Source organism: Henckelia pumila, chromosome 1, assembly GCF_033568475.1.
Source record: "Henckelia pumila isolate YLH828 chromosome 1, ASM3356847v2, whole genome shotgun sequence".
NCBI classification, from domain to species: Eukaryota; Viridiplantae; Streptophyta; class Magnoliopsida; order Lamiales; family Gesneriaceae; genus Henckelia; species Henckelia pumila.
In genome coordinates this window covers 11565233-11583256 of record NC_133120.1, presented here as the reverse complement: position 1 = coordinate 11583256, position 18024 = coordinate 11565233, and the positions used below count along the sequence as shown (strand labels likewise).

The 18024-nt window shown below is 37.5% G+C and overlaps 1 long non-coding RNA gene across 2 annotated transcripts; it reads left to right on the top strand.

The window, feature by feature from the left end:
- The first annotated feature begins 11770 nt into the window (after positions 1–11770).
- On the top strand, positions 11771–15329 carry LOC140875636 (uncharacterized). 2 transcript variants are annotated; one of them, XR_012148533.1, is made up of 4 exons: positions 11771–12016; positions 12099–12792; positions 13148–13440; positions 15025–15329. It is a non-coding gene; the product is annotated as an uncharacterized lncRNA (long non-coding RNA). The 2 variants fall into 2 exon arrangements; XR_012148532.1 differs by having other exon boundaries at positions 11771–12792.
- Positions 15330–18024: the final 2695 nt, after the last annotated feature.

Sequence of the window (18024 nt, the reverse complement as noted above, 5' to 3'; positions counted from 1 at the left end):
AAGGACTAATGGTGTACAACCAAAACCGCGGACTTTATCCACTCGATAAGTGATAACCACTTGGAAAGTCCGGATAGGGTAGTTCGATTATTCATCCTATGAATATCCATTTGCATGCTTCGAACATCTCCATGTTCCCTACCAATGAAACGTGGTACTCCGCATCGCAAATGCTAGTCTCAAACTCGAGCGATCCTTATCCTTATTATCGGACGGCTCAATCGACTAGGAACAGTTTAGAATATACAGTGACTATAAGATGTATTTCATGATAGACATCCCCATGTTCTACCACATCTTACATACACTATAGTATATTCAAGGTCTTTATCAAAACAACAATAGTATATCACAATATAACAATATGAAGAAAGATAAAGTCATTGCCATTAATAAAAGTGTAAATTATATTAAACAAAAGATTGTTTTTTTACAAAGATTCATCAAAGCCCATAGCCACAAGTTGGCTCACTGGGCACCCACTCTTTCAGACCATTGTTTGACAAACATCGCGAAGCAATGGGATTACGTAGTATGACTAGTTGGCTTTAGGGCAAGTGGGAGATTGAAAGAGTGGGTGCCCGGTTAGCCAACTTGTGGCTAAGGGCTTTTATGACTCTATGTAAAACAATCTTTTGTTTAATATAATTTTCACTTTTATAATGACATTGACTTTATCTTTCTTCATATTGTTATATTATGATATACTATTGTTGTTTTGATAAAGACCTTGAATATACTATAGTGTATGTAAGATGTGGTAGCACATGGGGATGGCTATCATGAAACACATCTTATAGTCACTGTATATTCTAAACTGTTCCTAGTCAATTGAGCCGTCCGCAAATAAGGATAAGGATCGCTCGAGATTGAGACTAGCATTTGCGATGCCGAGTACCACATTTCATTGGTATGGAACATAGAGATGTTCAAAGCATGCAAATGGATATTCATATGATAAATGATCGAACTACCCTATTCGGACTTTCCAAGTGGTTATCACTTATCGAGTGGATAAAGTCCGCGGTTTTGGTTGTATACCATTAGTCCTTATTACTTGAAACATCATTGAGACTCTATATGCTAGTACTGTACTTTGACTCGTTTACCGACTCTATTGGGGTCATCAGGTGTCGGGATTGGGTACAGTTACGACACATATTGGAGTCGATGCTTTGTTGTCAAGGATTCACCACATACTTGCGAGTGTGGATATCATATGCGATCTGAGGAGATATTAGTGTGATGAATCTCTGGCCAGAGTACATGATGTGTTTTAGGTTACTTGGTGTTCCTAGTAACACATGCGATGTCACTAATAGATCTCCAAGATGTTATGCATAGTTATCGAATCTCGAATGACTCTCGATATACCAATGGTTGTTGATTCTATCGGGATATATGGATGAAGGGACCGTACTGTACGCTAACCAAAATCTACTGGTTCTTGCAGGCACTATCAGTAATACCTAAGGAATCATGGGGTGATGTTGCTAGGCGCTCTTACCATGATTCGATGGGTAAGTCGGAAATTGTTGTTCCGAGTCACAAGGAGTTGTGAGCCCACGGCTAGCTGTATTCCTGAACCATTGAGGGTTACACAAGTAATGGATTACTAAAACCCCGTAGAGATAGTTAAATTTAAAGAGTTAAATTTAATGAAAGAGAAGTTGGACTTCTTAACTAAAGGGAGTGGGATTTCCTAAAATGACATAGGGATGAGCATTTTTGGAAATCACTGAATTCGAATTCAGAAAAATTATCTTGACTCTAAAAGATGCAGAAATGGTTTCTGTGCACATTGGTGAAATCGGTTTATCAATCGGAGTCACGATGAATTTTATATTAATTTCTATAACAACAGGCTTGGCTTGTTGGGCTTAAGTTATGGATTGTGGGCTTTAAGGAGTTAGAGTCCTGATACAATTATAACTAGAAATTATCTATAAATAGAGGTGTTGGGTTCGAAAATTACACACATTGTATATTGCAATTTTCGAAAATACACTCTAGAATTTTCAAGGGGATTTTCGAAATTCTCTATCCCTTTTGGAGAAAATTCGACTTGTGATTTTTATGAAAAATTACAAATCGAATTAACAGATCATATCTGTTTATTCTCTACGTAAAACTTCTGATTGATTTCTAGTGCAGTCAATTAGAGGGTTTCTGTTTTTCGTTCGTGGACCTAATTCTGGAGTTAGATCGTGACTGTCATCGGTTCCCGAGATTTACAAGAAGAGCAGATTAAATTCTGTTGGAGTCCACGATCAAGCCTTTGCTTGACGAGGTAAAAATTTAACTGTGTTTTATTTTTACTTGAACAAATTTAATCGTAAAAGTTTTGATACCCATATATGGAATCGTTCCATATAATAAAATAAAATTTTAAACTTCCGCTACACCGGGTATCAATTCTTAATTGATCTTAACACAGTTTTCCAACATATACATGATATCCATAATACATATCAAACAACTCAGGATATTATGTCCGCATATAGCTTTCGAGTTCCCAAGTCTCTTCTTCAGTACCTTACGCTTCCATTGCAACATGAACAATGGTATGCATTTGTTTCGGAGTACCTTCTCCTTCTCGTGCACAGTCATTCAAGAAGCAATCCTCTACGCCTTCTTCCTCTGGTTCTGATGGTGTGTTTCAATTTGGGAAGAAGAAAAGGGAATACTGTTGTCAGCACTATGGGAGAAAGTGGTAGCGCTCAGTCGTATCGCGTCCAAATTAACCCAACTCAATCAGATAAATCAATTATGTAGTAGCGAGAGTAGGGATCATTCCCACGAGGAAGGTGAAATTTATTTGCGTTCTTAAAAATACTGAAATTGAATAAAGAGGGGATTTTGGGTTTTTGAAATTAACTACTGAAAATTAAAAGCAAATTAAAATAAATTTTACTAACTAGCATGCAAGAATTAAAATTATAACAAAGAAATCAATTAGAAACAAGCTTTGGTATCGGTCGACTACACCCTTGAGATTATTTATTCGATCATCGATTATCTAAAAATAATTAATTATCATTGAATATTCATCATTGAAAATTTAGTTCCTATTTCACCTTAATCTTAGTTAACTAGACACAAGCGTTTTAAATTAACCCTTACCAATGAATTAACCCAATACAAGCGATTAGATTTAAATCCAAGGCAGCATGCAAACTAGTGAAACTGATGAATCTAAACAACACATAAACTAAACAACACATACACAAGAGGATGTATTTAATCTAGTCATTTTTTGTTCCTACAATTTAATAAACTCAGAGCGGACATTATTAATTGTAGTTACCTTAAAAATCAGATGATTCAAACAATTACAGATTTGAATACTAATTTAGCAGTAGATTGTATGAGAAAATTATCAGGTGATCAATCCAATAATCAAATACACAAGCATGACAATCAATTCCAAACAACTCTTGATACTCAATTCGAAATAAACAATGGAAAATTGAATCTCACAAATAAATAACTCAAGGGTTCGTCTTTCTCAACCAAGTTCTAAAGCCTAACCACAACGATTCATGAATTCTATAGAAAATTCATAAGAAGAAAACTAAGAATAGTAGAAGAAAACCCAGCCGCCAAGCCTCCTTCACGTCTAAGTCTGATCAAAAGATGATTAAAAATCGGAATAAAAGTCTTAAATATACACTAGAGTCCTTCAAAATAAAATTTCTTAATTTAAAGATTTTTTTCCCGAATTGCGCATCTGGCTCGATCTGCTGAGTTCAGCAGCTTGAGCCAGATTTTCTTTGTTCAACTTTTCCGGATTTCTTCATCTGGCCGCTCGATCTGTTGAGTTCAGCAGATCGAGCCAAAAAACTTCTGTTTTCAATTTTTCCTTATTCCATGACGCCCGCTCGATCGGTTGAGTTCAGCAGATCGAGCCCAAAAACTTCAGACTTCATTTTCCAGCCAAATTGTTACCTACTACACAATAAAACCGGGAGCATGTTATGAAGATACGATAAATGAAATGCGAACAAAATACGTAATTAAAACACATAAATGTATGCAAAACATCAACACAGTGATATTAAAATATGCAACACAAACACGACTATCAAATACCCCCACACTTAATCCTTGCTCGCCGTCAAGCAAGTCATGCAAAAACAAAATGAAAACATAACAAAAACATAAGAAAGGACGAATCATGAATATCATAGCCTCAACGAGGTTTCTCTCACAAAAACAAGCTTACGAATACTCTCGATTTTCTATGATACACCTCCAGTCGAATGTCAACGTGTGTGTGTGTCATGTTACTTCAGCTACATGCAACTTCAAAAACAAAGTTTCAAGACTGTTCGCCGACCTAGGACACTTCAGTGTAAGTTTCAATATTAAGAACCCTCCTCTCAACAATCCATTAACACAACACAATTTTCTTGAGATAAAATTACGCACCGTCGGATTTTGCACCCGACATTTTTAGAGTCCCAATAATTACCCGCATACTTAGCTATAACTAGATAGGATTCGAATTTCAATCCCCTCGTCTATAGCCCGAATGGAACTACAATCCCATTAAGTCCGCAAACTTAGCTACGAAATAGTGACTAGAATTTCAGTCACATTCCAAGCCCAGATGGAATTGTTATTTAAAACATTTTCAAAATTTTAACCCCATTCAATCCGCATACTTAGTAAAAAACAAGATGATTAGGATTTCAATCTTCTTTCTCATAACCCGGATGGAGTTATTTTTATTTTCACAAAATTTGCAATACAAACATTTTTTTTGTACAGTGCGCCCAAGATTGTATATGTCATATAAAAAAGATCATCATGATTCGAGAACCTATCAAGTTTCACAAACACCTATTGCCGTGCAATGGTCCAACAAACATCCAAGTATCTAATACATCGCTACAATTCACATGTAAAGCACGCATGCTGAATTCACTACTCAACCTACGGTTTCTCATGTCCAATCAAGAGTAAAATTTTTCAAAAATTCAATTTTTTTCACTTCATTATCATAGGCTAACAACCTCCATCATCAACTTATGCATACGAGACAAATGTGAAACAACAACAAAACAAATCACGAACTATATGCAGCTACTAAACAAAAACACATGCAAAACCAAAATGCAAACAATGCAGACACCCCCCCCCCCCCCCCACACACACACACACTTAGCTAAAGCATTGCCCTCAATGCTACAAAACACAAACACAAAAAATAACTAAATGACAATGAAATGCAAAATGTAAAACATAACTCCCCTGGTTTAATTGTTGGTGTTGTCCTCCTCTTCAGCCTCAGGAGGAAGGACAGGATTGCCATACTGAAACTGGAAGGGCGTAGGGTAAGGTAAAGTAGCCGGAACAGAAGCTGGATCAATGCCGAGATGCATAGATATACCATGAATGAGAGCGTTCATAGCTTGAGAATTATTCGCAGCCATAGAATTCAACTCATTCGGCTCAAAAGATATCAGTTTTCCTCGAACAAACGCTTTCCCATCAGTCCTCTCCGCAACATTTGCGTAAAATTCACGCACAATAGGGACGATAGCGGCTTGATGTTGTTTACAAAAAACTTCCCAATCACGTTCTCTAATAAAATGATACACCTTGCTATCAGAATAAGCGAGTTCAAATCCGCGTTCGGGAATAAGAGAGCGGTGTGCCTTGGCGTGATCGTATCGATCATGGGCCGCTTGGCTAATAAATTTGCCGGCGAGAGCTGGAGAAGATTTGGCGGCTGCGGAGCGCGGATTAGAAGACTCGCCGGTGAGTCGAACTCTTTTAGGTCCCATGATCAATCAAAACTAGAGACGTGAAAAACCTGGGACGAACTTGGAGTGCTCGGAGAACACTAGAGCATGTGGTGTGCGAAGACCCGGATAGTAGCTGGCAAGGGCAGCGTTTGAGAAGATAAGATGGCCGACAACTAAAATTTCTAGAGCAGGGAGAAGCCGGCGGCGTGAGCATGTTCAACGAGAGGGAAGGCGGCGTGAGTGAGTGATGGCGGCTTGCGAGTCTTAGAGACACTGCGTGAGAGCCTTCTACACGGAGGGGATGACCGGAGATGTAGCGGTGTGGCTGTCGGGTGCGTCCCTGCAAACGAGATGAAGGATATTAGAGAAATTGAGAGGGTAAGGATTTGGGGATTTAGGGATTTAGAAAAATAGATAGGAGAGAATGAGAGAGAGAAAGGGGGGTATCACGATTTTAATCGCGATACAGGGGTCTCGCTCGATCGGTTGAAGTTGACCGATCGAGCAAGCTAAAAATTGCAAAACAATCTAATTTCCAGAGAAATGATCGCTCGATCGGTCTTTAACCGATCGAGCGAGCTAAAATTGCAAAAATTCTGCCGGACAGAGAAATTTTTGCTCGATCGGTTAAACTCAACCGATCGAGCGAATAAAATTATTTTTTTATTTAAAAAAAACAAAATTAAAAAAAACAGGCAATGAGCAAAAATTAGAAAATGAAATAAGGGAAATAAGACGAAGAACACTAGGTTGCCTCCCAGTCCACGCTAAACTATCAGTCTATAGCTCGACTATATGCTGCGATTTATTCAATCTCTGGAGGAGTGTTAGATCATGCGTGTCTTCTCCGTTATTCTCTTGGAATCCTTCATAATAATGTTTCAAGCGCTGTCCATTGACCTTGAATATCTTCGAGGTCTCAAAGCTTTGAATCTCAACTGCACCATGAGGAAACACATTAGTAATAACAAAAGGGTCAATCCATCTGGAACACAACTTACCTGGGAACAACCGAAGTCGTGAATGGTAGAGAAGGACTTTCTGACCAACTTCAAACTCCCTTCTGGATATCATTTTGTCATGGAAGGCCTTTGTCTTGTCCTTGTAGATCTTGGAACTAGCATATGCTTCATTGCGTATCTCTTCTAACTTCTGTAGCTGCAGCTTTCGATGCTCGCCACTTTCATCCATCTGCATGTTAAAATTCTTGATAGCCCAATAGGCTCTGTGCTCTAATTCCACGGGCAGATGGAATGCTTTCCCAAAAATCAGACGGTATGGTGACATGCCAATCAACGTTTTGAACGCGGTTCTGTAGGCCCACAGAGCATCATCCAATCGCAAGCTCCAGTTCTTCCTTGTCGGATTCACTATTTTCTCGAGGATAGATTTGATATCTCTGTTCGAAACTTCAGCTTGGCCATTTTATTGTGGATGATATGCAGTGGAGATCTTGTGAGTCACATGGTACTTTTTCAGCAGGCTCGCCACGGTTCGGTTGCCGAAGAGAGTTCCTCTATCGCTGATGATGGCTCTTGGAATCCCAAATCTAGAGAAAATATTATGCTTGATAAACTCTGCAACCACTTTTGAATCGTCAGTACGGGTGGCCTTAGCTTCCACCAATTTCGAGACATAGTCCACAATAAGTATTATATATATAAATCCAAATGAACTGGAGAAAGGTCCCATGAATTCGATGCCCCACACATCAAAAATTTCACAAACTAAAATGGGTTGTTGAGGCATCTCCTTTCGCTAGGATATATTATCTGTCTTCTGGCATTGAGCGCACGACTTACAGAAAACATAAGCGTCTCAAAATATGGATGGCCAGAAAAATCCACACTCCAACATTTTTCTCGCTGTTCTTTTTGCTCCAAAGTGCCCCACCACAAGCATACGAGTGACAAAACTTGAGGATAGGAATTACCTCGCTTGCAGTTACACATCTTTGTATGACTTGATCAGCGCACTGTTTCCACAAGTATGGGTCATCCCACACAAAGTACTTAGCATCGCTTCTGACCTTATCTCTTTGCGCTTTGGAAAATTCAGTAGGAAACCCATTAGTAACTAAATAATTTACGAGATGTGCATACCAGGGTAATACTGTGCTAGCTGAAAATAGTTGTTCATCAGGAAATTCTTCTCTCAAGCTCAACTCCTCATCGATGTGAACAAGACGGCTCAAGTGGTCAGCCACTCTATTCTCTGTTCCTCTTTTGTCCTTTATTTCCACATAAAATTTGCTCAAGAGTAGTATCCATCTTATCAACCTTGGCTTTGCCTCCTTCTTCGCCATCAAAAAACGAAGTGCTGCATGATCATAATAAACAATAACTTTAGCACCAAGTAAATAAGATCTGATTTTTTCTAAAGCAAAAACTACAGCCAAGAGATCCTTCTCGGTGGTAAAATAATTCCGTTGGGCATCGTTTAGAATGCGCGAGGCGTAGTAGATGGCATGCGATGCCTTCCCAACTTTCTGTCCCAATACTGCGCCTACAGCATAGTCGTTGGCGTCACACATGATGTCAAACGGTTTTCTCCAGTCCGATGGTTGAATTATTGGTGCGAAAGCCAATGAGTCCTTAAGTTTGTCAAACGACGTTTTGAATGGCTCATCAAACTCAAACGGGACATCTTTCTGCAACAATTTGCACATGGGAGATGAAATCTTGGCAAAATCTTGAATATATCTCCTGTAAAAACCTGCATGGCCAAAAAAAAATGTGCACTTTCCTCACACAAGTGGGATAAGGTAAAGATTGAATAATATCAATTTTCTCTTTGTCTACCTCAATCCCTTTAGATGAGTCGACATGACCCAAAACAATACCTTGCCCAACCATAAAATGACATTTTTCAGAATTCAAAACTAGGTTGGTTTCGACACACCGCTTAAGGACAAGAGCAAGGTTATGTAAGCATTTTTCGAATGAATCACCATAGACAGTGAAATCATCCATAAAAGCTTCTAAGATATTCTCAATAAAATCAGAAAAAATGCTAACCATACACCGTTGGAATGTGGCCGGTGCATTTCAGAGTCCAAAGGGCATACGTCGATACGCGAAGGTGCCGAACGGGCATGTGAATGTCATCTTCTCCTAATCTTCCGGTGCAATTGGAATCTGAAAATAACCAGAATATCCATCAAAAAACAATAATAAGAATGACATGCTAATCTTTCAATCATTTGATCAATAAAGAGCAAAGGAAATGGTCCTTTCGGATTCTAGCATTTAAATTCCTATAGTCTATACAAACCCTCCACCCATTTTGAATGCGGGTGGGAACTAACTCGTCATCTTTGTTTTTTACAACAGTAATCCCGGTTTTCTTGGAAACCACTTGGACAGGACTGACCCACTGACTGTCAGAGATTGGGTAAATTACTCCAACTTCAAGGAGTTTGAGGATTTCGGCCTTCACCACATCCATCATAGGTGGGTTCAACTTTCTTTGTGGCTGACGCGAGGGGTTTGCTCGTTCCTCCATCAGGATTCGATGCATGCATGTAGAAGGGTTGATTCCCTTGATGTCTGAAATTTCTCCTTCTCCAAGAAAAAACATATTTAAGATGTTTGGGCAGCGTTTTCAGCTCAATAACTGGCACCTGCAAAACAGATGGAAGACGCCGAGTGTTAGAAATTGGTAAAGAGATGTAAGCAAGGTTACCTGATTGAGATAACTCAGGTGCACTGTTCAGAATTTTCACAATTTCTTTCACTTCTTCATTGCAATCAATCCCATCATCCTGCTGAATGGGTGTTATGATAGCTTTTCCTGCATGCTCAAAGCATTCTTGTGCCAAGTAATCCACAATGTCAACAGAATATACACAATCATCACTTTTAGGAAATTTCATGGCATCATAAATATTAAACTTGACAACCTCAAAATCAAATTCCATAGTAAGTGTGCCACTGTGAACATCAATTTTAGTCATCGACGTTTTCAAAAATGGTCTACCTAACAGAATCGGACTATTGTGATCACCATTTTCTATGTCGAGCACATAAAAATCAGCAGGAAACATCAAATTATTCTCTTGCACTAACACATCTTCCACTACTCCCCTAGGGTATGCATTAGACCTATCTGCTAACTGTATGACAATTCAAGTTTTATTCAAAGGACCAAGTTTCAAGGACGCATAAATAGAATAATGCATAACATTGATCGATGCTCCTAGATCTAACATGGCCTTTTCTAGTCTAACATTCCCTATAGTACATGAGATAGAAAACATACCTGGATCCTTGCATTTAGCAGGCAATTTTCTTTGGATCACCGCAGATACATTTTCACCCAACTCCACTTTTTGACATCCCTTCAATGTTTGTTTTTTATTTGCAGTACATAACTCCTTCAAAAATTTTGCGTATCGAGGTACCTTCTTAATAGCATCTAGCAATGGAATGTTTACCTCACATCTACGGAAAGTTTCATAAAGTTCCTTAATCCCTTCATTTTTCCTTGATTCCTTAAGTGCTAAGGGAAAAAGGGCTACAGGATTATAAAGAAACTACTTCCTGAGTAGTTTCTTTATAATCCACTTTTTGCTCTTCATTTTGCTCCTTCTTGGGCGAAGCATCAACTTCCTTCTCCTTGACTTTCAACTCCTTCCCATTCCTTAGAGTAATGGCACTTGCGTTCTCTCTTGGGTTCGAAATTGTTTGAGATGGTAGAGCATTGAAATGTTGTGCTTCCAACTTGTTGATTGCAGTGGCAAGCTGTCCCATCCGAGTATTCAAGTTCTGGATGCTTGCTCGGGTTTCCTGTTGGAAAGTCAGAGTATTAGTTGCAAGATCCTTAACTATACTTTCAAGAAACTCACCTGGTGCTAGAATTTGAGGACGCTGCTGTTGTTGTGGAGGATACTGTGGCCTATACGCTTGATTATGCGGTTGTGCCTGAGGTTCAGGTTGATTCGCCTGAGGATTTTCATATCTAAGATTTGGATGATCCTTCCAACCAGGATTATATGTGTTGGAATATGGGTCATATTTCCGTTGTGGAGGTCCAGGAAATCTGCCAGTAGCATTCACATGTTCCACTGAATCCTCTTGAAGTGTGGGACACATTTCAGTAGCATGTCCCACTTGAGCACAAATTCCACATGCCTTTGCAGTTTGTCCATTCCCTTCAGCCATTTGACGCACAAGAGACGTCAGTTCAATCAATTATTTCTCAAGAGAAGAGACATTTACCTCATTATTCTTCTTAGGTGCATGATCACTTCGGTTGGTGCCGAATTGTTGAGAATTGGTAGCCATGTTCTCAATCAAATTCCTTGCTTGTATTGGAGTTTTGTCCACGAAAACTCCTCCACTGGCCGCATCTAGCATACTCCTGTCATGGGGTATCAAACCTTCATAGAAATATTGAATTAACTGGTTTTCAATTATCTGATGTTGCGGACAACTAGCACACAACGTTTTGAACCGCTCCCAATATTCGTGAAGTGATTCCCCAGTAAATTTCTTGATTCCATATATCTTCTTCTTGATATTCGCTGCTCTAGAAGCTGGGAAATATTTTTCCAAAAAAATCCTCTTTATTTCAGTCCAGGTCGTGATGGATCCAGAGGGTAAATAATACAGCCAATCCTTTGGTAATAGACTACACCATAAGGACTACAGTTTTTAATAAAACTGTAGTATTTTTATAATTAGCTACGGTTTTTACAAAAACCGTAGTTAATGAGCGTTTTTTTAAAATATACGTCTACAGTTTTGTAAAAACCGTTGTTGTTTGTGTTCTACAACATCGGTTTTTAAAAACCGTAGTCTATAAGCGTTTTTTTTAATAAATAAACTACGGTTATTTTATACCGTAGTCTATGAGCGTGTTTTTTTAATAAATAGACTACAGTTATTTTGTACCGTAATCTATCAACATTTTTTTAAATAAATAGACTACAGTTTTTTTTGTACTGTAGTCTATGAACATTTTTTTTAGATAAATAAACTACGGTTATGTTTTACCGTAGTGGATGAGCGGTTTTTTTAATGAGCACCCAAGCTACAGTATTTCTTCTTCCATCTCTCCTCGTCGCACAGACTTCCACTCTCACAATCGATTCTCCACCACCACCAAACCCAAACCAAACCCTAGCCGCCCGATTCGCTGCCACCGGTGTCTTCTTCTTCTAACATCAATTTCACCGGTCTCCTCCTCCTCCTCCTCCTTCCTGCTCCCGATTTGTTATATACGACTCTCGCCTCGAAAGTCTCATCAAGATGGCGGATCTCGTAAGCGATTTCTTATTTCATTTGATTTTACGTGTTTTTATATGTCAGCGTAATCATGTGGTTGTCTCCTCGCTTGAGTCAGCGAAGGAGGTTCTTCACACGCAGGGGGTCGAGTTTGGGTCTCGCACCAGGTGTTTGCTCTTTTTCTTTTGGTTCATTATCCTTTGAAATATATGTTAAATTGCCAAACAGGGGAATATTTTCCGATGCCCTTGTGTTTTTCTTAATCATGAGAAGGTATTTAGCTTGCACTTCTAACTTCTAAGTGATGGAAGCGATCGATTTTGAATTGTTTACTAAAATTTTTTTTACACTTCAAGTGGCCATTGCCTATTATTCTAGTTCAAACTACTCATTTGCGGAATCATCTATTTCCAGTTAGCTCTTTGATATAATTGATTTTTTTACACTTATGGCATGGAGCTTTCGTCTTTACTAAAAATATTGAATATTATTGATAAATGATATTGTCTATTTCTGTTAAAATTTGGAAATTTAGTTGTTTTGCATTTGACTTTAATAATTAATTTGAGACTGGATTTCTGGTTTTGTTCCTTGGAATGTTCTTTTGTCGTGTTGAATTGGTCGTGGATGCAGTTGGAAACAATAGCAGAACGAATCAAAGCAGTTGAACGAGATTCAGGCCGTTTGCTGGATTGTCGAGAGAGAATGAATTTCTGTCCCCTGGGTGCATGCACATTAGCTGGTACTGTCCTGCCCATAGATAGATTTATGACTTCTGAGGCTTCGGGTTTCATTGCCCCCTTGAGAAACAGGTATGGGCCATATCTCATGAGTGCTTATTAAATATACATTCAGGTCTTGTATCTCCCTATCTTCTGGTGCTTCTATTTTTTGTGATGGGCTGTCTGTGGGACTCCTTGTATCTCCCGATCTTCTGGTGCTTCTATTTGTTAGTCCTTTCCATCCTTCTCATTCCAAAAACACTCTTTTCATTTTCAAGAAGGCATCACATCTATAAAAATTTTAAATCCAATAAAGGCTTCATTAATAGTACAACTCGGATTTTGGTAGAAATACACAATGTTCCTGTAGCATGGTGATGTATGATAGTTTACTTGTTTTACCTTATGTTGTGCCCTTGGTTTTCTTGCCAATTTTTTAATGAAGGTGAAGAACTGGGATACATGACTTACCGAGGTGTGGCTCTGAAATTTAAGAATTTTGAGAAGATGGAGTTTCTTGGATTTCCAGATGCAATGTCGGTTGCTGAGAGGGGGTGGTATCATGATTACATTATTTCTCTTTCAAGTAAGAAGAAAGATGACACTGATGGCCAAAACAAGGAAGCTGCATTGCCTAATAAACGCACCAAGAAAGTATCAGAACTGATTCTTCATAAGCGCTGGCTTAAGAAATTTTTCCTAGTCGTATCTCTGGCCATCAGTTGGAAACATTTAAAGGTAGATTTTTTAGCTTAATCAATGACTCAGAATTTGAAATTTTAAAAAAATGGAGTGATTTGAGCATGAAAACTATTGCATCTCTAAATTTTTTGGGGAAAAGATGCTATACCTTTTCCATTGAATTAAAACAATTCTCGAGTATTGTAGTCTCACTCTTCCATTATTATAGATGATTTCTTTGTCTGCCAGCTACACTTTCATACCAATACTGACACATAAAACATGTTATTATACATGTTGTTGAATTCTTGGATCAGTTCAGCAAATTCTCTCATATTGGCCTTGATTTGATTGTTTTATGAGGTTGCTATGAGTTTCTTTGTTCTTATCAGTTAAAAAAATGAAGTGGATTATATTTCTAGAAGTTTTCAATGTCCCCTTCGCAAGATCTTGTTTTGTAGCATCTCGATGTTGTGTTTATCTATGATCATAATCGATAAGCTGAAGCTTTTTTTTCTTGAGCACACTCTCTTGATCAATCATATCGACTTTGGTACAAGTTATATTCAAGTTATACTGTAGGTTGTTCATATTTTCATATATTAGCTTTAGTCAACTTTGGTACAATGCATTTTTGAATGCTTTTAGTACCTTGCATTGTCTTCCTATGATTTTGTTTCTGTAATAGTTTAGAGACGATATGCTTTTAGTATGATATTTTAGGATTGGTTTAGGCTTCTTGTTTCATCCACGACTATCTAAGTTCTCTGCCTTTAATTTTGTTTTTCTCGTCCTCCTCTTGTTGTATGCTGCTTTTACTTTGTACAGATATTCCGTTTTACAAAATGATTCAATTAATACAATTTTCTTTTAGCTGTTATGATCACATTTTAAGGTTTTAATGAAATCGTGTAGATGATTTTGCATTCATGGTTTGCTGACATTGGCACATGTTCAAGAGAAAAGAACTGGTGTGACCAATTAAATCTACTTTACTTCATGGTGACTGAAGGAGATATGATTAAGTTTGTTCTTCTGGGTTTTTTCCCTCTTGCTCGATTCCGCAACTCATGTTTAGCTGGCCTTGGAGCATATTCAAGACAAAATAAGTAACATGAAAAATTCAACTTACTTTATGAAATGATAACCGAAGGTGATGAAATTTCTAACTCGGAGTTTTGTCTAACTCGGACGAATTTATTTTTTATGTTAATTGAACAGATCAATTGCATCATCTTGATTTCTTCAAGAAAAATGTCTTTTTTTTAGAATCGATCTGTTAAATTAGTTTTCTGTGTTTTTTGAATGTGCATGCATCATGAACTGTGGAGATAGGTTACTTAATCGGTATAAAGATTGAGGTGGTTTCTGGAAGTTATAACAATGGAAAGTACTTTTTTTCCAAATTGGAATATTGGTTTCTGAATTTTCTTTTAATCATTTATTGTTATTTAGTTTCAAGCCTAAAAAATTAAGAAAAAGTTTGAATTATGATTCGATTTTGTGGCCGAGGAAAAATACTTTTTCTGTCATACTTGACTTGAATGTAATTATGTGGATCAGCTGGAATAGTTTGAACTTAACACCTTTATTGAACTCCATCAAAATTATGTCTGACTATAACTTTGGTTGATAAAACAGGAAAACTGACAGCCCTGGATGGTGAATAGATTCAAGTTATGTTCGAGCCACCGAAATTCAAAGTTGGAGGATGGGAATTCAAATATGGTGGTGAGAGTAATGTGAAGCTGCAAATCACATACATTGATGATAAGTTCAGGCTTGGAAATGGTTCAAGAGGTGCTCTCTTCGTCTTTGAACGATGCTAACCGTCCGCTCCCATAAAAACATAGGGATTCAAATTTTATTAATTTTCAGTCATTGTAATACAAAAATATTTTAAAATAAATTTTATTTTTGAATTTTGTGTACTTTATAATATTGAATAATTTTATATTATTTTTTTATTTTTATTTTTATTTTATATTTGATAAAAGAAAAGAGTGGAAAAACGTAGTTAATTGGGGGTGTAAAACCGATGTTAAAAGTCATGTAGTTAAAAGTGCGGTCATAGACTACGATTTAAAACCGTAGTCTTTTGCGACAAAAGATTACAGTTTAAAACCGTAGTCTTTTGCGACAAAGACTATGGTTTTAAACCGTATTCTATGACCGCACTTTTAACTACATGACTTTTAACATCGGTTTTACACCCCCAATTAACTACGTTTTTCCACCGTAGTTTTTTTGCTTTTTTGTAGTAGTGGCTCGCAGTTGGATCTGCTCCTCTGTCATTCCATGAGATTTCATACACGTGCATATCACATGGAATTCCATCAAATGCTTGTGAGGATCCTCATCTATGAGACCATGAAAAGAAGGAAATAAATGAATTAGTTCGGATTTCAACTCAAATGTAACATTATTTTCTAGATTAGGAAAAGTAATGCATAAAGGCTGTTGATTTGGATCAGGAGTGCCAAATTGTCTCAGGCTCAGATTTGCGTTGGCAGCCATCTCTTGCTCAGGAATTTCAGTCTGAATTTTGTCCTCTTCCTGTCTCCTACGAGCTTCTCTCTTTCGCCTATGCAAAGTTCTTTCGTTTTTCGGGTTGTATGGAAATTCTTCTTTAGAAGAGTCACCTGAAAGAATGAACGACTCGAGAAGTACTAGAAACAAAGAAAAGAAAAGAAAAGAAAATCAGATTAAATAAAATAAAATAAACAGAACACAATAAATTAAATACGCTCCCCGGCAACGGCGAAAAAATTTGGTAGCGCTCAGTCGTATCGCGCCCAAATTAACCCAACTCAATCAGATAAATAAATTATGTAGTAGCGAGAGTAGAGATCATTCCCACGAGGAAGGTGAAATTTATTTGCGTTCTTAAAAATACTGAAAATGGATAAAGAGGGGATTTTGGGTTTTTGAAATTAACTACCGAAAATTAAAAGCAAATTAAAATAAATTTTACCAACTAGCATGCAAGAATTAAAATTATAACGAAGAAATCAATGAGAAACAAGCCTTGGTATCGGTCGACTACACCCTTAAAATTATTCATTCGATCATCGATTATCTAAAAATAATTAATTATCATTGAATATTCATAATTGGAAATTTAATTTCTATTTCACCTTAATTTTAGTTAACTAGACACTAACGTTCTAAATTAACCCTTACTAATGAATTAACCCAATACAAGCGATTAGATTTAAATCCAAGGCAACATGCAAACTAGTTGAACTGATGAATCTAAGCAACACATACAGAAGCGGATGTATTTAATATAGTAAATTGTTGTTCCTACAATTTAATAAACTCACAAGCGGACGATTATTAATTGCAGTTACCACACAAATCAGATGATTCAAATAATTACGGATTTGAATTCTAATTTAGCGTAGATTGTATGAGAAAATTATCAGGTGATCAATCCAATAATCAAACACACAAGCATGGCAATCAATTCCAAACAATTTTTGATACTCAATTGAAATTAAACAATGGAAAACTGAATCTCACAAATAAATAACTCAAGGGTTCGTCTTCCTCAACCAAGGTCTAAAGCGTAGCCACAACGATTCATGAATTCTCTAGAAAATTCAAAAGAAAAAGAAGAAAACCAAGAATAGTAGAAGAAAACCTAGCCGTCAAGCCTCCTTCACGTCTAAGTCTGATCAAAATATGATAAAAAATCGGAATAAAAGTCTTAAATATAGACTAGAGTCCTTCAAAATAAAATTTACTAACTTAAAGATTTTTCCCGAACTACGCATCTGGCTTGATCTGTTGAGTTCAGCAGCTCGAGCAAGATTTTCTCTGTTCAACTTTTCCGGATTTCTTCTTTTGGCTGCTCGATCTGTTGAGTTCAGCAGATCAAGCCAAAAAACTTCTGTTTTCAATTTTTCCTTATTCCATGATGCCCGCTCGATCGGTTGAGTTCCGTAGATCGAGCCAAAAAACTTCTGACTTCATTTTCCAACCAAATTGTTACCTCCTATACAATAAAACCGGGAGCATGTTATGAAGACACGATAAATGAAATACAAACAAAATACGTAATTAAAACACATAAATGTATGCAAAACATCAACACAATGATATTAAAATATGCAACACAAACACGACTATCAGGAAGCACCCATCTGATGAGTATCGTAGAATATCAGGAACTTGTTTCTTATGTGGTGAGATGGTCCATATAAAGAAACATTGTCCTAGTTGGGGAGGTTCCGTAGTGGTTCTGGTTCTTAGGCTACCGTTCAGCAGCTCCCTCATTCTGCATCACATTGTCAATCTACTTTGCGCTCGCGATTTCAGGGGCAATTCTTTGCACTCAACCAAGAGCAATCCAACGTCGAGAGTGGGCGCATGATTGCAGGAACTTTTAGCTTATATGGTATACCTGATTTTGTATTGATTGACAATGGTGCATCCCATTCATTCATTTCTGCATGATTTTTCAAGAGGTTTAAGTTGCCTTACATTTCCTTAGACGTCCTCTTTATTGTATTGACCGACATGGGACAAGAAGTTTTAGCTAAGAGTCTAGTGGCAGGATGTACTTTGGGGTTTGAGGGTCATCAGTTGTGTGCCAACTTGATGGTTTTAGCTATGTATGACTTTGACTGCATCATT